This window comes from Eulemur rufifrons, chromosome 29 (genome assembly GCF_041146395.1).
Source record: "Eulemur rufifrons isolate Redbay chromosome 29, OSU_ERuf_1, whole genome shotgun sequence".
NCBI classification, from domain to species: Eukaryota; Metazoa; Chordata; class Mammalia; order Primates; family Lemuridae; genus Eulemur; species Eulemur rufifrons.
In genome coordinates this window covers 27,914,799-27,933,657 of record NC_091011.1, presented here as the reverse complement: position 1 = coordinate 27,933,657, position 18,859 = coordinate 27,914,799, and the positions used below count along the sequence as shown (strand labels likewise).

General features: G+C 44.8%; 2 pseudogenes; both read left to right on the top strand.

Moving 5' to 3' along the window:
- The first annotated feature begins 584 nt into the window (after nt 1-584).
- Nucleotides 585-2,910, top strand: LOC138376965 (beclin-2-like; annotated as a pseudogene).
- Nucleotides 2,911-6,444: 3,534 nt separating this feature from the next.
- Nucleotides 6,445-6,565, top strand: LOC138377630 (5S ribosomal RNA; annotated as a pseudogene).
- Nucleotides 6,566-18,859: the final 12,294 nt, after the last annotated feature.

Here is an 18,859-nt window from a genome sequence, read left to right as displayed (position 1 = left end):
CACAGGCAGAAGGACCAGGAAGTGCAGAAAAGGCCACACTCATCTGTACTTTGTCACAGTAGAGATTCAGGAACAATGACATCCATTTCCCAGCTTCCAGAGCGTCCCGGTGTCCTCCCTATGGATTTCCCAGTACCTGCAGGTCACAGGGTGACAGAGGCTGCGGCAGAGACACATGGGTCCTCCTGGAGATGGAACAGTGGAGAGGGGACCCCAGCTAAGTACCTGGCTCAAGAGACAAAGCTTTTTTTTTTTTTTTTTGAGCCAGAGTCTCGCTCTGTTGCCCTGGGTAAGGTGCCGTGGCATCAGCCTAGCTCACAGCAACCTCAAACTCCTGGGCTCAAGCGATCCTCCTCCCACCGCAGCCTCCCAGAGTGCTAGGATTACAGGCGTCAGCCACTGCACCTGGGCACAAGACATCTCGTTAACCTTCAGTTTAAAAGTCCAGAGGTTTGAGCTCCATGAGTCGCAGGAGCAGAGAGTGGACCCCAGAGAGTCCTGAGCAGCCCACCCACTGCCGCCGGCCTAGTTACCACCACATGTCAGGAGGAGCCGCAGCAGCCCCAGTCACCATCACCGCCACCATGAGCAGCAAGGCCAAGACCCAGCAGCTGCCAGCCACCCCCACCCCCATCCCCGCCCACTCAGCGCTGCTGACACCACACCCGGCACTACCCGCTGCGGTGGCCCAGGCGGCTTCACGTCAGCAGCGCCTGCCAGCGGGGACAAGGTCATTCCAATCAAGGTTTTGGGAACAGTAAAATGGTTCCATGTATGAAACGGACACGGCTGCATCACCAGGAATGACACAAGGCAGATGTATTTGCACACCAGACTGCCATAAGGAAGACTAGCCCCAGAAGTACCTTCGCAGGGTAGGATATGGAGAGATCGTGGGTGTGATGTTGTTGAAGGAGAAACGGGTGCGGAGGCAGCAAATGTCACAGGCCCTGGTGGCGTTCCGGTTCAAGGCAGTAAACACGCAGCAGACCGTAACCATGGTAGATGCCATCCACGTCGCAGGGGTCCTCCACGCAATTACCAGCAGAATTACCAGAATAGTGAGAGTGGGGGAAAGAACGAGGCATCGGACAGTGCCCCCGAAGGCCAGGCCCAACAGCGCCGACCCTACCGCAGGCGAAGGCTCCCACCTTACAGACCCTCCGGGCATGGACCACAGTATCCCAACCCTCCTGTGCAGGGTGACGTGATGGAGGATGCTCACAGCCCGGGTGCAGGAGAACAAGGTAGACCACCAGGAAGGCAGAATATGTATCGGGGTTATGGACCACGATTCCGCAGGGTCCCTCCTCACCAAAGACAGCTCAGAGAGGACGGCAATGAAGGGGGCGAAGAGAATCAAGGAGCCGAGACCCAAGCTCAGTAGCCGCCTTAAGGTCGATACCACCTAAACTTCAATTACCGACACAGACACCCAGGAACCCCCAAACCAGGAGATGGCAAAGAGACAAAAGCAGCTGATCTACCAGCTGAGAGTCTGTCGGCTCCCGAGGCTGAGCAGGGGCTTAGCACACCCCAGCTTACCGTCTCTACCTTTGTCAGTTTAGTCATCCAACAAGAAGAAATGGGAGATGGAGGAAACTCAGATTCAAGGCAGGAGTTGAGATCTCCACCGTGTCTTCCCTCCGCCTCCTTTGCCAGCACTGCAGCCCGCCCTGAAACTGAGGCCCACGGCAGAGACAGAGGACGCCCCAGCGCAGAGGGAGCCCGGGGACCGCCAGGAGGACAGTGCTATCTCCTGGGAGCGAACACAGAGTGAAAAGCCACAGGGACAGCGCCTCTAGCGCATCCCTTCTTGCAGATGGAGGGACATCCAAGGACAATGCCGACCATTTCACCCTGCTTGGGAAAATTGACCCCATGTGAACTCCCGGCAACATCCAGAAGGACGCTGGGGACATTTTCGACATCCTCTCTGGCGAAAGAGCTGTGGACCACCCCCTGTGCGAGGAGTGCACCGACAGGCTTTTAGAGCAGCTGGACAGCTGTCTTTCTCTCACTGACCTTGACTGTGAGAACTACCGACGGTGTCTGGAGGGCGGGGAGCTGGCGGGCGAGGACGAGAGGGACGTGCTGCGGCCGGCGCTGCGGGACTTGGAGCAGGAGGAGGCCAGGCTGGCCCGGGAGCTGGAAGACGTGGACAGGGACCGCGCGAGGGTGGCGGCGGGTCTCTAGGCAGCCGAGGCCGAGAACCGTGGAGCTGGAGGAGCAGGAGAGGCAGCACCGCAGGGACTACAGTGCGCTGAAGGGGCAACAGCTGGAGCTGCTTGACAAGCTGGAGAGTGTGGAGAACCGGCTAGGGCACGCCCGGGCCCAGGTGCACCGACTGCAGGAAATCGACGTCTTCAGCACCACGTTCGAGATCCAGGCCCAGGGCCCCTTGGGCGTCAGCAACAACTTCAGGCTGGGCTGCCTCCCCAGCGCCCGGGTGGGCTGGAACGGGAGGAGCGCTGCCTGGGGACAGGCGGCTCTGCTGCTCCCTGCCCTCGCCGACACCGTTGGGCTGGAGTTTCGGAGGTACCGCCTCGTCCCCTGTCGAAACTGCTCCTGTCTCCAATCTTTAGCCGATGACAACGCGGAGCTGCCATTGTATTATCACGCGGGGCAGAAGCTTTCTGCGATGACAAATTTGACAGCGCGATGGTGGCCTTCCTCGACTGCATGCAGCAGTTCGCTCAAGAAGCTGGGGAGGGCGCGCGGGGTCTCTGCCTGCCCTGCGCGGTCCACGCGGAGAGAGGCGTGTTGGAGGATGCCGGGGGCGGCCGGGAATGCTATTCCTTCAGGACTCGTTTGAACACCAAGGAGCAGTGGACCAAGGCGCCCAAGATCATGCTTGTGAATTTCACGTGGAGTCTCCCTTGGGCCTCCTTAAGTTATCGTCGAAAGTAACTTTTGCCCAGGTATGGTGGCTGGTGCCTGTAATCCCAGTACTTTGGGAGGCCCAGGTGGGAGGATTGCTTGAGGCCAGGAGTTTGAGATCAGCCTGGGCAACACCCTGATCCCCTCTCTACAAAAACTTTGACAATTATTGGGCGTAGTGGTGCCGGCCTGTAGTCCCAACTATTGGGGAGCCTGAGGTAGGGGGAATCCCTTGAGGCCAGGAGTTGGAGGTTGCAGTGCTCTGATCTGGCCTGGCCAACAGAGCAAGACCCTGCCTCAAAAAAAAAAAAAAAATCAGATAAACCTTCCCCAATGCATCTATGTCCTCCTTTCCTTGTGTCTTCCTCTCCTTCTCCACCCAAACATTGAGAATGACAGGAAAACTCGATTACAGGAGAAGATTACTTCTACATAACGGGATCAAGGGATGCAAAGGGCAAGAACTGAGGCCAGGGGTGAGGAGAGAGGTGGTAAGGAGAAAGATGAAGGTTTTCAATTCTTTTATTAAATAAAAAAGATTTGGGGCCACTGTATATAGAATTTTGGGATGAGAGAGAAGGGGAATATCCAAAAATATGTTTTTTGTTGTGATGTATTGTGTAAACCCCTCCTTCATCCCTGAGAGACTTTCAATAAATTTCTACACATTCTTTAATGTAAAAAAAGAAGAAAAGAATATGAAATCCCAGTAATAAGAAATGAACAAAAAATTGGCGCCAAAGACCTTAAATGCTTGCTTTCTGCCCATTAACCAGATAACTAGAACTATCTGCATTATCTATGCAGCATGAGGTTTTTATTATTTTTACCTAAAGACGTCTTTTTTTTGGTAATAACAAACTTGTTTTCTTAAAAAGGCTGATTTTTCTCAATATGCCTTTAAGGGTTTTTAAATTGTTTCGTATCTGGTCAAGTTGAGATTTGTAAGAACTTCATTTTCAATTTGTAATAAAAGTTTACAACTTTATTTAAAAAAAAAGGTCAATGAACTGCAAGCACCTGTTAGTAAAGGTCTTAAATAATTAAAAAAAAAAAAAAAGTCCTCAGGTTTCTGATGTAGTAATTCCACTTCTGGGAATTTGTCTTTCATGTCAGTTAGGGTCTAACCTGGAGGAGAGAGCGCCCTCTGGGTACTCAGGGCACAGTTTCACGCAGGGAAGTGGTTTCCGGGGTAAGGTGAGGTCCCCAGAGCCGAGCACCATCAAGAAGCCGTCCAGGGCTGGGCTGAGGGGCCTAGGTGAGAGATGGTGTTATCAGACCAGGGATGAGTGTCACCTGGCAGTGGCTGGGCCTCGATGGGCCTGCCTGGCAGCAGCGGGGCATGGGGGACACAGCTGCTGGGGACTGAGCTTCTCCCTCTACCCCTCTCCAGTCTCTTATCCATGTCTCCCATTGGACAAGCCCAGCTGGAAGTCAGGGGACACAGGAGCCTGAGAAGCTCAGCCTGCTGGGGTCCCCCCAGCCCTGTGCCACAGCAGAACTGCAGGAGGGCAGGAAATGGGTCTGAGCCCTCGGCAGCCCAGGGAGGCAACCTGAAGTGAAATAATAAATATGTAAATGCTTGCAAACGGGTACATGAAGTCATGGATTCTTGTATCTAATTGTACTTAATTATAAAGATTAAGTTTGAACTTAAGAGATGAGAGATAATCAAAAACCTTTCCAGAAAAAGAAGCCCTGGAAAATATACCAGGAGAAGGATAGGTGGAATAAAATCTAGCGTTAGGATAAGTAAAAATAGACCATGTACTTGTAAATGGTAAGAGAAAGAGAGAAAGAACCCTGTTGAAAGTAGATAAAACCTGCCAAGACAAACGACAAATTACAGTGCATGTTCTCACAAATGAGCTGAGCCTCATTTATAAAAGCAGAATGTCAAAATAATTGCCTGTGAGATGTGACATGGGATGGGAGCAGTGACAAAGAATCAGAGAAAATATACTCTTTATCCTGAAGTCTTACCACACGCCCAGGCACAAGTTCAGTGTCTTGTGACACTGGAGTCCATGTCCTGATAGATGACAGAGAATAAAAAGTGAAATTGAAAAAGAAACAGTCACGCACGAGATCACAGGGAAGCTGTGGTATAGGCCCTTGGGGACATTATCAGAACAAGATGAAAAATGCACAGGCAACTCGAAGAGAGGACTAACAAAGGACACCCTAATTTTTATTTTGCCAAGAAAAGCCTAAACAAACAAAAGGTATGAACTACAAATACCATATATCACTAAAGAAATAGTGGACAAAAACCCAATCTCAGAATAAGGCCAGGTCTTTCATTGAATTCATTTAGATAAAATCTAACTCATTACATTGTCTTATTTTTCTCCATCTGCTACAAAGTGGTATTTGGTAACCACCAGATTTTATGAACCCTGAATTTCTTCCTATTCCCAGGATTCCATGATCCTGGTGTGTTTTATTAAAGCAGTTTTTGTTTTGTGTCAGGCATGAGCTGAAAGGATTCTTAGGGTTAAGGGCAGATTTAAATTTAATTGGTATCCAGCCGGACGAATGACTTGCTGCCAGTCACCACCGAAGAACTCTATTGGTTGTGGGGAGTAAATCTTCTTGGCAAAAGAAAAGAGGAAATGTATTGGCCACACCCTCATCCCCAGCCACCTTCTTCACCATGTTTGTACCAGATGAACTTACCTTTCTTCAGCTGAAACTCTCTGGACCACACTTAACACCTGGCCCAAGAGCAATCAATCTCTAAATTGGTCACCAATTTAGGGAGTGGCCTGGTACAAGAAACATTGTCTAAACAGGAATGATGATAGCTAAACAGACTCTTGCTTTTTTTTGAGAATTTGACTATGAGATATATGTGGAGAGAATTTAGTTCCTCATAGCACTGATGGTGGTACTGTCTTCAAACTGGAGAATCCCGATACCAAAAGAGTTAGCAGCTTTCTTGGTGGCTGAGTTCGGCAGTGTGGCTCTGTGAGTGGTTCCAAAAGTTTAATCCTGAGTCCTTTTCCCCTCCCTGTGACTCTATTAGCCATTTATGAACTGTAATAAAGCCTTTCCTGCTTAAACTGGTTAGAGTGGATTCTGTTCTTTGATACTGACTTCTGACTGATACAAATGTAATTCCTGCATTAAAAACATTACAGCCTTTTGGGGAGACAGGCATGTAAACAAATCCGTCAGGATAATGCTATAATTCAGGTACGCGCTGAGCACGCTGGGTGCACAAAGGAGTGAGCGCCTAAGCTTAAGAAAGCCAAGGAATGATTCACCCTGAAACCTGAATACCATCTAGGAGATCAGCAGGAAGACAAGAAGAGGACATTCAAGGCCAAGGAAATGGCAAAGGTGCAGAAGATGAGAGAGTAGGGTGGGAGCGCCAGGTTGAGGGACAAGAGCAATGAGAGGAGACGCTGGCCAGGTGGCGTGTGGGTGCTAAATCAAAGACCCACGGATGTTAGAGCCGTAAGAAACTTCAGGCATAATCTGTGGTTGCCCATTTTGGTTATCACATGTGCACATACTGAAGCTAGAGAGATGAAATGACCAGCTCAAGACTAACAACCAGTCTACAGCCATAACACCCTGAACATGCCCGCGATCTCGACTGATCTCAGAAGCTAAGCAGGGTGGGGCCTGGTTAGTACTTGAATGGGATTCTGCCTGGGAATACCAGGTGCTGTAGGCTTTGGGGGGGGAAAAAAAAGACTAACAACTAGTTTCATAGTCTACCCTGGAGCACAGGTCTTCTGACTCCCAGGTCAGTCTTGCGTTGGGTAATATACATGGTCTTCTAAATTGTCATGTGTTGGTGAATGTTACAACATAATGGAGAAGGTGGACGAGTGACAAAATATTTAGGGAGCAAGAAAGGGGAGAGAGCTTAGAGGGGTGAAGCTGATTGGAAGCCCCTTGTGAGTACCCCAAACCGAGGTGGCAAGAGCCCTTTCTGACTGTCGTGCTCACTGAGCCTCACCGGGCCATCTGCAGGGGATGCTGGGGGCACAGTCCTACATGACAGCCCTTTGCCTGCTGCATGGCTCCCACAGGGCAGTGGTCCTGTGTGAGGTAGTCATTGTGACTCTGTCCTCTGAACCAACAAGCGCCCGATACCCTGGCCACTGGACGTGAAGTAAGAAGGGGGAGAGTTTGGGTAGAATTGCTCAAATCTGTGACTGCTTTTGCAAAAATGTTCCAGGAATCATGCTCCCTCCTTCATCTCCCACATCCGGCATCCATTTATCCGTCTCTTCACCATCCCTCCCTCCCTTCCTTAATCTGTTGATATTTCTCTGTAGCTATTTATTCCTATATCTGCAGCTATAATAGCAAATACTTATCTAGTGCTCACCGTGTGTCAGGCAGTGCTCCACGTGCTTTCCGTAGATTAACCTAATTAATGTAGTCCTCACCACAGCCCTGTGGTGTGGGTATTATTATTTTTATCTCATTTTATAGGTGAGTAAATTAGACACAGAAAGGCTAAGTAACTCGCCTAAGGTCACACATCTTATGTTTATCCATCAACCGACCTTCTTGCTGACATCCCTTCTTTTTCCTCAAAGGTGACTCTTTCATCCCATTGATCAACAAGTTTGTTGGTTTTATTTCCTAAATATCTCTCAATTCGCCCCCTTCACTCTTCATCCTGCTGCTGTTTCACCTGGTACAGGCTTGCTCCCCAGGCACCAGCCACCCCCACTTTTGGATGCTCATAGTAGTCTTATGGCCAGTCCTCCGATTTCACCCTCCCCTTCCACTTCCTCCACACTGCATGAATGTATCCTTGGCACAGGAAAGGAGATTTTTCTAGAACAGCGTTTCTGAAAGGAACTGTTCCAGGCGTGGAGGAACATCTAGCGTGCCTGGCCTTGGACTACAAAATGGCAACAGCACCCCTCAGTAATTGTGAGAAACAAATGCCTAGACATTTTCAAACATCTTAGTTGAGAACCTCAATTAACACACACACACACATACACACATGAACACACACTCTCACGATCATTTCCCTTAAACCTGATTAAAAACCTTTAGATGGTTTTTTTTCACGTAACAAATATTTATTAATCCCTTCCCCTGTTGGGCACTGGGCTGGGTGGTAAGGAGTATTGGTGAGTAAGCCAGACTCGGGCCCCATGCTCATGAAGCACCTTGTCTGGAGGGGATGAGAGATGCTGAACAACTACCCACAGATGGGTTCAATGCCGCACAGAGGTGTGGGCAGGGGGCAACAGGACCCCCCTGAAGGTGAAAGGTGGACTGAGACAGGAGGCAGGACAGCAGAGGGACGTCCATCTCAACAGCCTGGACAAAACCCAGGAAGCCTGAGTCCAGGCAATGGTGGTGGGGACTGGGGGTCAGCAGTAAAAAATGAATTTGGCATATATCAAGGGGGTAAAATTGGTAAAAATCGGTGACCACTTATATCTGAGAAGAAGAGATGGGCAAGTGTCCACCAAGATCATGAAATAGAAGAAAACCGGTTCAGGAGGGCTGTGTGTTCACTCACAAGTGTGGAGAAAAACAATGGGTTCAGTGTCGACCAATGATTTTGAGGCACCAAAGACCATGAGCAGGGAAGGAGATGAACAGAGGAGTGGCTGTGGATGCGTAAAAGTCCAAGGGAGGAATTGTTTTTATTGATTCATTTATTTACTATCTTTATCTGTTTAGACAGAGCAAAATATTTTTTTGCTCCTCCCAGCCAAATGCCTTTTGTTCGAGATCAGAGTCCACTTCAGGTGGGTGCTGGGAAGTAAGGGAGAGAATCGGAAGAGAGGAAAAGGTTGCAGACAGGGAGCAACGGGCATCACTGGGGGTGCATGTGGTGGGAGACAGAGCAGCAATTCTCGGTAGGGTCTTCAATCCTCACAGTTACCTGGGGACAGAATTGGCAGGAAAATCTTGCTGGGGAAATAGATTGTGCCAATTATTCAATTAGCTGCAATTATGAAAAGTGGCATGATAGCTGGTCCTCAGGGGAGGCTGTGTCTCAGAAAGGATGAATTAGTTGAGCTCTTTGATGAGAATCTGATTGCCCACTCCCGTCATTAAGCTGAGCTCTGATCATCCCATAAGTCTCCTTTTAGGAGAATTGATTTAAATTGCAATTGATGGGCTCTCAACAGCAAATGCACAATCTGCAATCGCAGAGGTAGGAGGTGGAGAGTCATCTTCCCTCTGCAAAGGAAAGTCTTTCTACCTCCTTGCTCTTGTTTGCTGACTCCAAGGACAACTTGGAGAAATGTTCTCTTCCCTCAAAAGTGGCAAGAGCTCAAAAACCCAACACTTCTGTTTTGGTTAGAGAACAGCTCTGCCAACTGCAGTATATTACATTGTGGAAGAGTGCAGGTTCTTTACAGGTAATTACGCAGCTTATGTCAATATGTTAGACTCTGAATTCTTTCTAAAAAGGGAAAGACAGTAGCTTCTCTATGTCCCACCGCCTTTGACTCACTTACCTGTTATGGAGCTTATCATATTATACCGATTTCTTTTTTCATGTTTATTATCCCCACGATTCTGTAGATTTTTCAAGAGCAGAGACCAAGTGTTATCCATTTTCATGTCCTCTGTGCCTAGCACAGGCCACTCATGGTAGGTGCTACCACGATTTAGTCAAATTATTCATGAATGAATGAAATTGCTGAAGGGAGGAAAAAAGAACACCAGTATATAAACACTGGTTATAACTATGTATTGAGAAATATGTATATTTTGGCAAAATACCAAACATGTATTTGGAGTTAATTTACAAAAAATGAAATATGCTGTGAATTTTTTCCCAATAAAGCTGTATTTATTTAGAGGTTTTTTTTTTTTTTAACTTTTTGCTTTAAAACAGTTTTAGACATACAGAAAAGTTGCAAAAACAGAGTTCATTTATAGGATCAGCTTGTTTCCCCAAATGTTGACATTTTACATAGCCATAGTACCATTATAAAAAAATCAGGAAATTAACATAAACATAATACTATTAACTAAATTATAAACCGTATTTGAATTCTACCTGTTTACCCCCTAACATCCTTTTTCTGCCCCAAGATACAGGCCAGTTTTCCACATTGCATTTAGTTGTCATGTCTGCTTAGTCTTTTTTCAATCTGTGACAGTTCCTTAGTGTTGCCTTGTCTTTCATGACCTTGACATTTTTAAAGAGTAGTGGTCAGTGATTTTGTAGATTGTCCTTCTTTTGGGTTTGTCTGATGTTTAACATGATTAGATCGAGGTTATATATCTTGGGGACGAATACTACAGAAGTGATGTTGTACCCTTCTCAGTGCACAGTATCTGGGGCATATGATGTCTGTGTGTGTCATGACAGGTGAGGTTAACCTTGATCACTTGCTTCAGGTAGTATCTGCTGGATTTCTCCACCATTAATCTATTATCTTAAGTGAGATACTTTGAGACTATATTTATAAACTGTCATTCCTTTTCACCACTGATTTTTAGTGGTGAAACTAAACAATTTCCTGCAACAATTATTACTATTATACTTGCCTAATGGTAAATTTCTGTTTCTCTCATTTCTTCTACATTTTTAAATAAGAATTTTTCTGAATGAAAGAATTGTCCTTCTTTTAAAAGTTAGTTAATTAACTAGTTAATTAATTAATTAATAATGGCAGGGACACATGGATATTCACCTTATTTTATTGAGTATGATCAATTCCTTTTTTTTTTTTTTTTTTGAGGCAGGGTCTCTGTTGTCCATGCTAGAGAGTTCAGTGGCATCATCATAACTCACTGCAACCTCAAACTCCTGGGCTCAAGAAATCTTTCCACCTCAGCCTCCTGAGTACCTAGGACAACACGTGCGCACCACCATTCCCAGCTAATTTTTCTATTTTTTGTAAAGACAGGGTCTCATTTTATTGCTCAGGCTGGTCTCGAGCTCCTGATCTCAAGCTATCCTCTCATCTCAGTCTCCCAAAGTCCTATTATTACAGGCATGAGCCACCATCCCTGACTAAGTATAATCAATTCTATCATTATTTACTCTGTTCCTCAAATTGCTCCATCTTTTCCCTTTGGGAGCCCCCTCTGGTTGTCTTTTCTGTTTTTGATAAGCTCCCATCTTTTTTTGAAGCAATTCCTGTTTGGCCATGACCCAAGCCCCCATTCTTTCTGTAACCTCAAGGTGGTATATAAGATTCTGCACTCCATCACTCTGTGGTTCTCCCTTGTGTACACGTTCATAAATTTATATGTTTTTCTCCAATTAATCTGCCTTTTGTCAGTTTATTTTTCAGTAATCCTTCAGAGGTTAAAGGGAACATTTTCCCTTGGCCCCTACACATGTAATCTCCCTTTAGTCTATGACACCATTCTCCATAGTTTTCACTCACCCTTTTCCTGAACACTTCAGTCATACTACACCATCGGAAGTCTTTAAGTATCTTTTGCTTGTTTGTGCAGCTGTCTTGTGTGTATACAAGTCTGTTGCTTGGAATGCCCTTCCCCACTTGATAGAGTCCTTGTCATTCACCTGACCGGTGTGACCACCACCTCCTCTCTGTGAGCCTCTTCCACACCTCAATTAGAATTTACTAGTTACTTCCTCCTTGTGCAGTGTAGTCACTCTTGTATTGCTGCACCAAACATATTCCATTGTTGTTACTCATTTATTGGCATGCTGAGAAGAACAAAATGCTTGTTTTAAATTGGTTTCAGAATACCATTAGGGAGAGAACTGTTTTTATGTCTTCTTTTATGAGCCATTTTTATTTAGATATAAAAAGCAGAGTGACTCCATAACATTGGAGGATTTGGTGATAGACACATTTTTATTTCCCAATGGACTATGAGTTCCCTGAGAGCAGGGATTATGTTTTTTCCATCCTCCATCCCTGGTAGGCATGTGCTGGGCTTTCAATAACATTTGAATGGCATTTGGACTCAGTGTGCTAAACACTGTTATATTACCTTCATCCCACTGGTTGGTGGTGGTAGATATTGTGAACTAAAATAAAATCTTAAGGCTCCCCCCACCTCCTGCCTGAATGGACCCCCTCTTGGCCAAGGGGATATCCTAAAACTAAATTGCCTGCCACAAGGAGGGAGGTCAGACATCATGATGTCTGAGCCTCATCATGATGCCTCCCTCCCTTCTTGGAAATATCCTTTGTAACCATTAACAGGCCCAAGGCTATGCAAGACAAACCTGCAGGTCCTCAATTTACACAACAAATATATGCCTAGGCCGGGCGTGGTGGCTCACGCCTGTAATCCTAGCACTCTGGGAGGCCGAGGCGGGTGGATTGCTCAAGGTCAGGAGTTCGAAACCAGCCTGAGCGAGACCCCGTCTCTACTAAAAATAGAAAGACATTATATGGACAACTAAAAATCTATATAGAAAAAATTAGCCGGGCATAGTGGCGCATGCCTGTAGTCCCAGCTACTCGGGAGGCTGAGGCAGTAGGATCGCTTAAGCCGAGGAGTCTGAGGTTGCTGTGAGCTAAGCTGACGCCACGGCACTCACTCTAGCCTTGGCAACAAAGTGAGACGCTGTCTCAACAAAAAAAAAAAAAAAAAAAAAAAACAAAACAAAAAACAAACAAACAAAAAAAAAACAAAACAAAACAAATATATGCCCAGTGGCTTGTCTCTGATTGACAGATCTCCTTACCTTAAAACATTCCAAACCTTTAGACAAAGCTTCATGTCTTTAACCAATTACAAGTCAAATAATCTTTAAACCCACCTATAACCTGTAAGCCCCCCTTTCCAGATGGCCCACCTTTTTGGGCCAAACCAATGTATACCTCCCACGTATTGATTTATGACTTTACCTGTAATCCCTGTCTCCCTGAAATGTATAAAACCAAACTGTAACCCAGCCACAATGAGTCCACTTGCTCAGGGCTTCTTGGGTGTGGCTCTGGGTCATGGTCCTCAAATGTGGCTCAGAATATCTCTTTAAAATTATTTTACAGAGTTTGGCTTCTTTTCTGTTGACAATATCAGTCAGTGGAACAAAAGGAAAAAGACATTACTATTAAGAGCTGTTTAAAAGACAAATTCTTTTTTAATACATTGCCACTCTAGGAAAAAAAATTGTTTCCTTGGGGCCATGGTGTTTTATTCTGAAAATAGAATAAAAACTTTGAAATCAAAACAATCCTTTCTGATTTAAAGAAAATTTTGTTATTTTTAATTGTTTTCTATGTGAAAGTTATATGCAACTTGAAAAATAGTTCTTGTGGCTCCCAAGGTGAAAAGACATGTGAGTTACACATGCTTTGCAAGCCCCTGGGCTCAAAACTAGCGTGAGTTAAATACAACTCACGTGATAGTTAATGTGTTAAAAAACTAAGAACTATGTGGAACAATAACCAAGTTAACTTAGTGTTGAGATCTATCAACCCTGCAGTAAGAAAATGGGTCTAGATGCCAAAAACAGGTCTGGAAGCCAAGAGGCTGGTTAAGGAGAAGTTTTGTCCGTCTCTGCTTGCTCTCCCTGGACAGAGGCAGAATTGATCCGAAATGAAAGGCTTTGGAGGTAGAAGGAAATCATCACTGTACATCATGATCTCAGTGGAGTTCTTAGGACCAGAAACCTATTCCTTGGAGGAAGGAAAAGGTTAGCAGCTAGCCGTTCCCTCTCGTTCCCTGGGAAGCCACTGGACAGACAGGGAGAGAGAGGGCAGAGAGTTAGGAGGCCTGGTCAAAGCTCCTTTTAAACATCCTAATTCAGACCTCCTGAAGAGGAAACCAATGGTATTAGGAAAAGAAAATAACTTTTATCTGAGGAATATGAGTCCTTTTAAATTGTCAGGCCCAGAAGGATGTTAAAAAGAGACAGCATTCACATCTTCCCTTGAGTTATATATTCATCCTTTGAAACTGCTTGCTATTGCCACAGTCGCTATGAATTAACCTAACACCACCGCACCAGAGACTATAACCCGCACCCTACAGCTTAACAGCATATAGCCAATCACTAATCAATGTTACTTCTGTAATCCAATGAGAATCCCTGACAAGTGACATTGTATCCGCCTTCTCCCCATCTCCCTTTTTTGCCTTTAAAGGCCTGCTTGTAACAAGGCCTAACAAAGCTCACATCCAAGGTACTTGGGTCTGAGCCTTTCTGGCTGCTGTCCTCACTTTGGCTCAAGTAAACTCTTTAAGTTATATTTTGTGCCTGAACTTCTTCCTTTTTAATCTGACAGTATTTACTACGGTATTAACTCTCTATTAAAAAAAAACAACATTTAGCAGAATATACTGGGTCAGTCTAGGATGGCTTATGATAAACACATCTGGAATCTATGGATTTATTGGACATAGCTTCCTGGAAAATGTCATGTAAACTATGTACCTATATGAGTATAAAATTGAGATGTTTTATGACTCAGGTTTTTTTTTTGTTTGTTTGTTTGTTTTTGCTTTAGTAATGCCACCTGCATCTGCTTAGAATCCCCATATGTTCTATATGGGCCAGAGCACATTCTAATGTAGGAAAAAAGGACCAGGGAGCAGCTTGGATGGACCAGGGTGTCCAGGACTCACCTGTACCTCACAATTACCTGTTTCCTTGAAGTCACTAGTAATGCTTGTTACTGGGTAAGATCTCTGACTCCCATGAGTGCACAGATGTTAACTTGAACATTGGACTCTTATAAGCACTTTATATATTTTTTATTTCCCTTAGTTTTTAGAAATATTGCTTTAAGTGAAATAATATTTGTGAAGTCCTTAGTGCCTAATAAGCTTATCCTTTTCCTTGTTGTTCAGAAGTGTAAACTTGTCTCAGTTATGCTGAAGATAAAACAGGAAAATGGAGGGCACTCCTTGTGCTGCCATTCAGAATACAATTCCACAAAGTATACAAGCTCAGGATCAAAGAGCTAAGGAATACTTATATAGCCTTTCCTTCTTTTTTGGAGATTTTTCCATCAGGAGCTCTTCTCTGTTTATTCCTACAGAATTTCCCCCCCAAAGCCCGCAGGACACTCATGACAATGCTCTGAAGGTCATGAGCTCACCCAGGTAAGGGACAAGGTACCATTCCTCAGTGCCACTCAGTGCAGAACACGGCTCTAACGTCTGCAAACTCAGCTACCTGATTTGTTAGTGCCTCCAAAGGGAATCCATCTTTTAGGGGCAGACTCACATTAGCCAAAATCACAGGCACTAAAGTATGCAAATCAAGCATTGATGTATTTATTTATAAGAAAACTTGAGTTGTTAGGGAGGCAGGACAGCCCCATCCTCTGGCTAAACCAAAAGGTCACTTGGTAAGTAGGCATTCATTACAAAATCTTTGTTTAGTGTTTACTATGTGCCAGACAACATTTGAAGGCAGAGATTACATCAGTCAACTGTATTTACAAATCCCCAAGGAAGAGCCAAGAAATAAGTAAACAACACTTAAAACTATCTTCAGATAGAAGCCCTATAAAGAAAATAAAACAAGATAAGGAGATAGGGTATATTGGGTGACAATAGGAAGGCACATTAGTTAGGAAAAGCTCTCAGAATGACTAGAAAAAGCTGGCCACATGAAATAACAGGTGCAAAGGTCCTGAGGCAGACAGAGTTTGGCAAGTTTGAGGAAAGAGCAAAGGCCACAGTTGCTATGGGAAAGTGAGGGAGGGGCAGAGTGGACACAGAGTGGTGACAAAGCAGAGAAGGGAAAGGTAGGTCAGATCTCACAGGACCTCAAGGGTTATTATTCTGAGTTAGGGCACTGTTCTGTGTGTAATTCAAAGCAATTGGGTGATTTCAGGCAAGAAAGTCACTGTAGAAATGACATATATGGAAATATATGTACATTATATAAATGTACTATCTAAATGATATGTAAACATATATAAATGATATATACTATATGTATAAATTATATGTGTGTGACAGTATAAAGAATGAGAAGGCAGAGTGGGAGCAGGGAGACCAATTGGGAGGTCATTGCAGTGGTCCAGATAGGAGATTAAGAGCCATGATGCATAAAAACATTTTGAGAGTACTGCTGACAGGGCTCCTTGGTTGAATGTAGAGGAAAGGAAAGAATCAAGTGTGCTTCCTGGGCTTGCATATTCAGAAAAAGGGTATTAATGCTGCATGAATTGAATTGTTTAGATATCTGGGCATCCACCTGCTGAATCCTTCTCTATTTGGGCCTCCAAGTCTAGAGACACGGGCCAGGACGCTTCCTCTCCAGGCACAGTGGTGGTTGGTGGCCACTTGCCAATACAGCCTTTGTGACCCTCTTTTTCCTTGCATCCATTCAGTTCATTCAACCAGTATTTATTAAGCACCTCCTGCATGGCTAACACCATTTTAGGTCCTGGGAATATAGCAGTGGGGAAACATCACCATTGAATATGGACAGTTCTTTGGGAGAGTTTGCGCTCTATGGAAGAGAGATGTTTCCCATCCCTCCCTTCTCTCGGGCTCCCCTTGCTCCAACATACCACACCTCCACCCCCCCCCCCCCCCCCCCCCCCCGCCGCCCACTGGCTATAAAGCTTCCTTTGAGTCACCTCTCTCCAAATCTACCACCCACCACCGGGCTCCACACTGGTATCCTCCCCAGTCTTATGCCCTCAGTTTCTCCAGGCACCCCTGTGGTTCCTCCCTGCCCACCCCCCCCACCATGGACATATGGCTCTCATGACTTGTTTCCAATCTGGTCTGGTAAACCAAAGGCCAGTCATTTTGCATGAGGTGGGGCTGGGATAATGTAGGGGAGGAGCTGAGAGACTGTGGAAAACAGCAGAAATCTGGATGAGCTCAGCACAACCCAGGAAATCCTTCTAAAATATTATTGCCTCTGTGGTCAAAGAGCCAGCCTCCCTCTCATTATCTCCAGCACCTGAACCATGGAGGGGCTGGCAGCTTTATGAAGGGGACTGTTTTCTTCCCAGTGATTGGAACTGACCAGATCTCAACTCTTGTTTGTTGAGTGTTCCCCCTCCCAGATACCTGCTCTTTCCGTCTCCCCGATCTCAGTAAGAACAAACCATTTTATATTTGCACAGCATTTTGCAAGTTAAAACATGCTTTCATCACCTATCCGACAAGATCTCATATCAACTTTAAACAACCCTGGAGAAGCAGACAGTGCAGAGACCTTTATGCCATCTGAACACGGAGTGGCTTGTCTGAGGTCACAGAGTCATCATGTCCAGTGGTATTTTCACTGTGTTATGTTACCCTTTTACCCAAAGCCTTTTAAAGAGCATGTTCTCAGTAACTGTCATATCTCTATGAGTATGCACGTATCTGCTCTATCTGAATATGGAAAATGCCCATAATCCGAATGCATGCAGCCCACACTTGCTCCTCTCTGAGATGTATTCCTGGAAACTGTCTGATAAAGTGGATCCAAGATTCCCTTAGAAAAATGTAATTTCTGGGAATTAAGTTGCTAACCGGGAGTCAGTATCAGTTGGATCATAGATTAGAATCAGAGTGTGTTGTAAAAGTAGTAATGCATCAACTAGAAACTTCTCAAGTCATTTGATTTACCACGTAAATTGGTAGATAATGGGATTTTAGAGATAGAAGGAAACTTTGAGGTCACCTAATGCAGCTTATTTATTTTGCAGTTGAGGACCCTGAGACCTAGAGAGGAGAAGTGAATCCTGCAAAGTCGTACATATCGCTAAGGCAGTGAAGGAACTGAGACCTGAAGGAAGCCTCTTGTTCCCTGCCTGGTGTTCTTCCCACCACTCCACTCGCCTGCTTTATAAAAGTCCTAATTCAACACACACAGATTATTTGAAGGACCCAATGTTGCTTTTGTTTTTTCGGTTTCAACTCCTGGTTCCTTTTTCAAAACTTGAGATGTAAATTACACATAGAGATTTTTGAGCAAACAGTTTGATGAGTTTTCACAAATTTAACCACCACCTTAATCAAGATATAGAACATTTCCAGCAGCCCAGAAAGTTCCCCCATGACTCCTTTGTAGTCATTTCCCACTTCCCCACCTGACCACAAGCAGCGAATGACTTGCTTCCTACAACTACAGATTAAGGTTTGCTCATGCAGAACTTCATATAAATGGAATCACACAGTATGTAGCCTACTGAGTCTGGATTTCAAGCAGTTGTACTCAACATCCTACCAGCATTTTATGAGTGTTCCAGTTTCTCCGCACCCTCACCAACACTTGTATGCTCAGTCTTTTTAATTTTAACCCTTCTAGTGGGTGTAGAGTGCTATTTTGCTGTGGTTTTAATTTATATTATGATGAATGAAGTTGTGCATCTTTTCATGACTGATGTTTTATTAAATGCACATAGGATAATTTATAACTCCAGCCAAATGAAAAAACAAGCTGAAGTGTGATGGCATTGTCAGTCTCCTTAAATTAAAGTGCTTCTGCAGGGAAATTTGGATATTCTGGTTTTCTTTTCATAACTCTCCAGGCAAAGTTCAACTGATACTTCCTTTTCTCTCAACAAATTACTTGTGGCAAGCAGAGATATTTAGAATTATGCCATTAGTGATTCTTTCTAAAGTAGTGGTTGTGCAATTAAGCATTGGATGATTTCAGTAAGGACATTTTAGTTATAAAAATTTAAAAGAGGTAGCAATGGAGTGTAGTAAAAAGGGCAGGCTTTGAAGTCACAGAGAATTAGGCTTGAATCCCGGTTTACAAAATACAAGTTTTACTTTTCTTGCCTGTAAAATGGATACCTATTATATTAGTTCCTTATTGGTGCTCTAACAAATTACCAAAAGCATGGTGGCTTAAAAGAAACAAATTTATTATTACCCTTCTGGAAGTTAAAAGTCCAAAATGGGTCCCAGTGAGCTAAATTCAAGATGGTGGCAGGGCTGTGTTCCTCCTGTGTTTCCTCGCCTTCCCCAGCTTCCAGAGGCTGTCCATACTCCTTGGCTAACGGCCCCCTTACCTCTCCAAGGCCAATGGTAGGTTGAGTCTTTCTTGCAACACATCACTGTGCCTCTACTTCCATGGTCACAGCTCACAGCTCTCTCTAACTCCAACTATGCTCCTCCC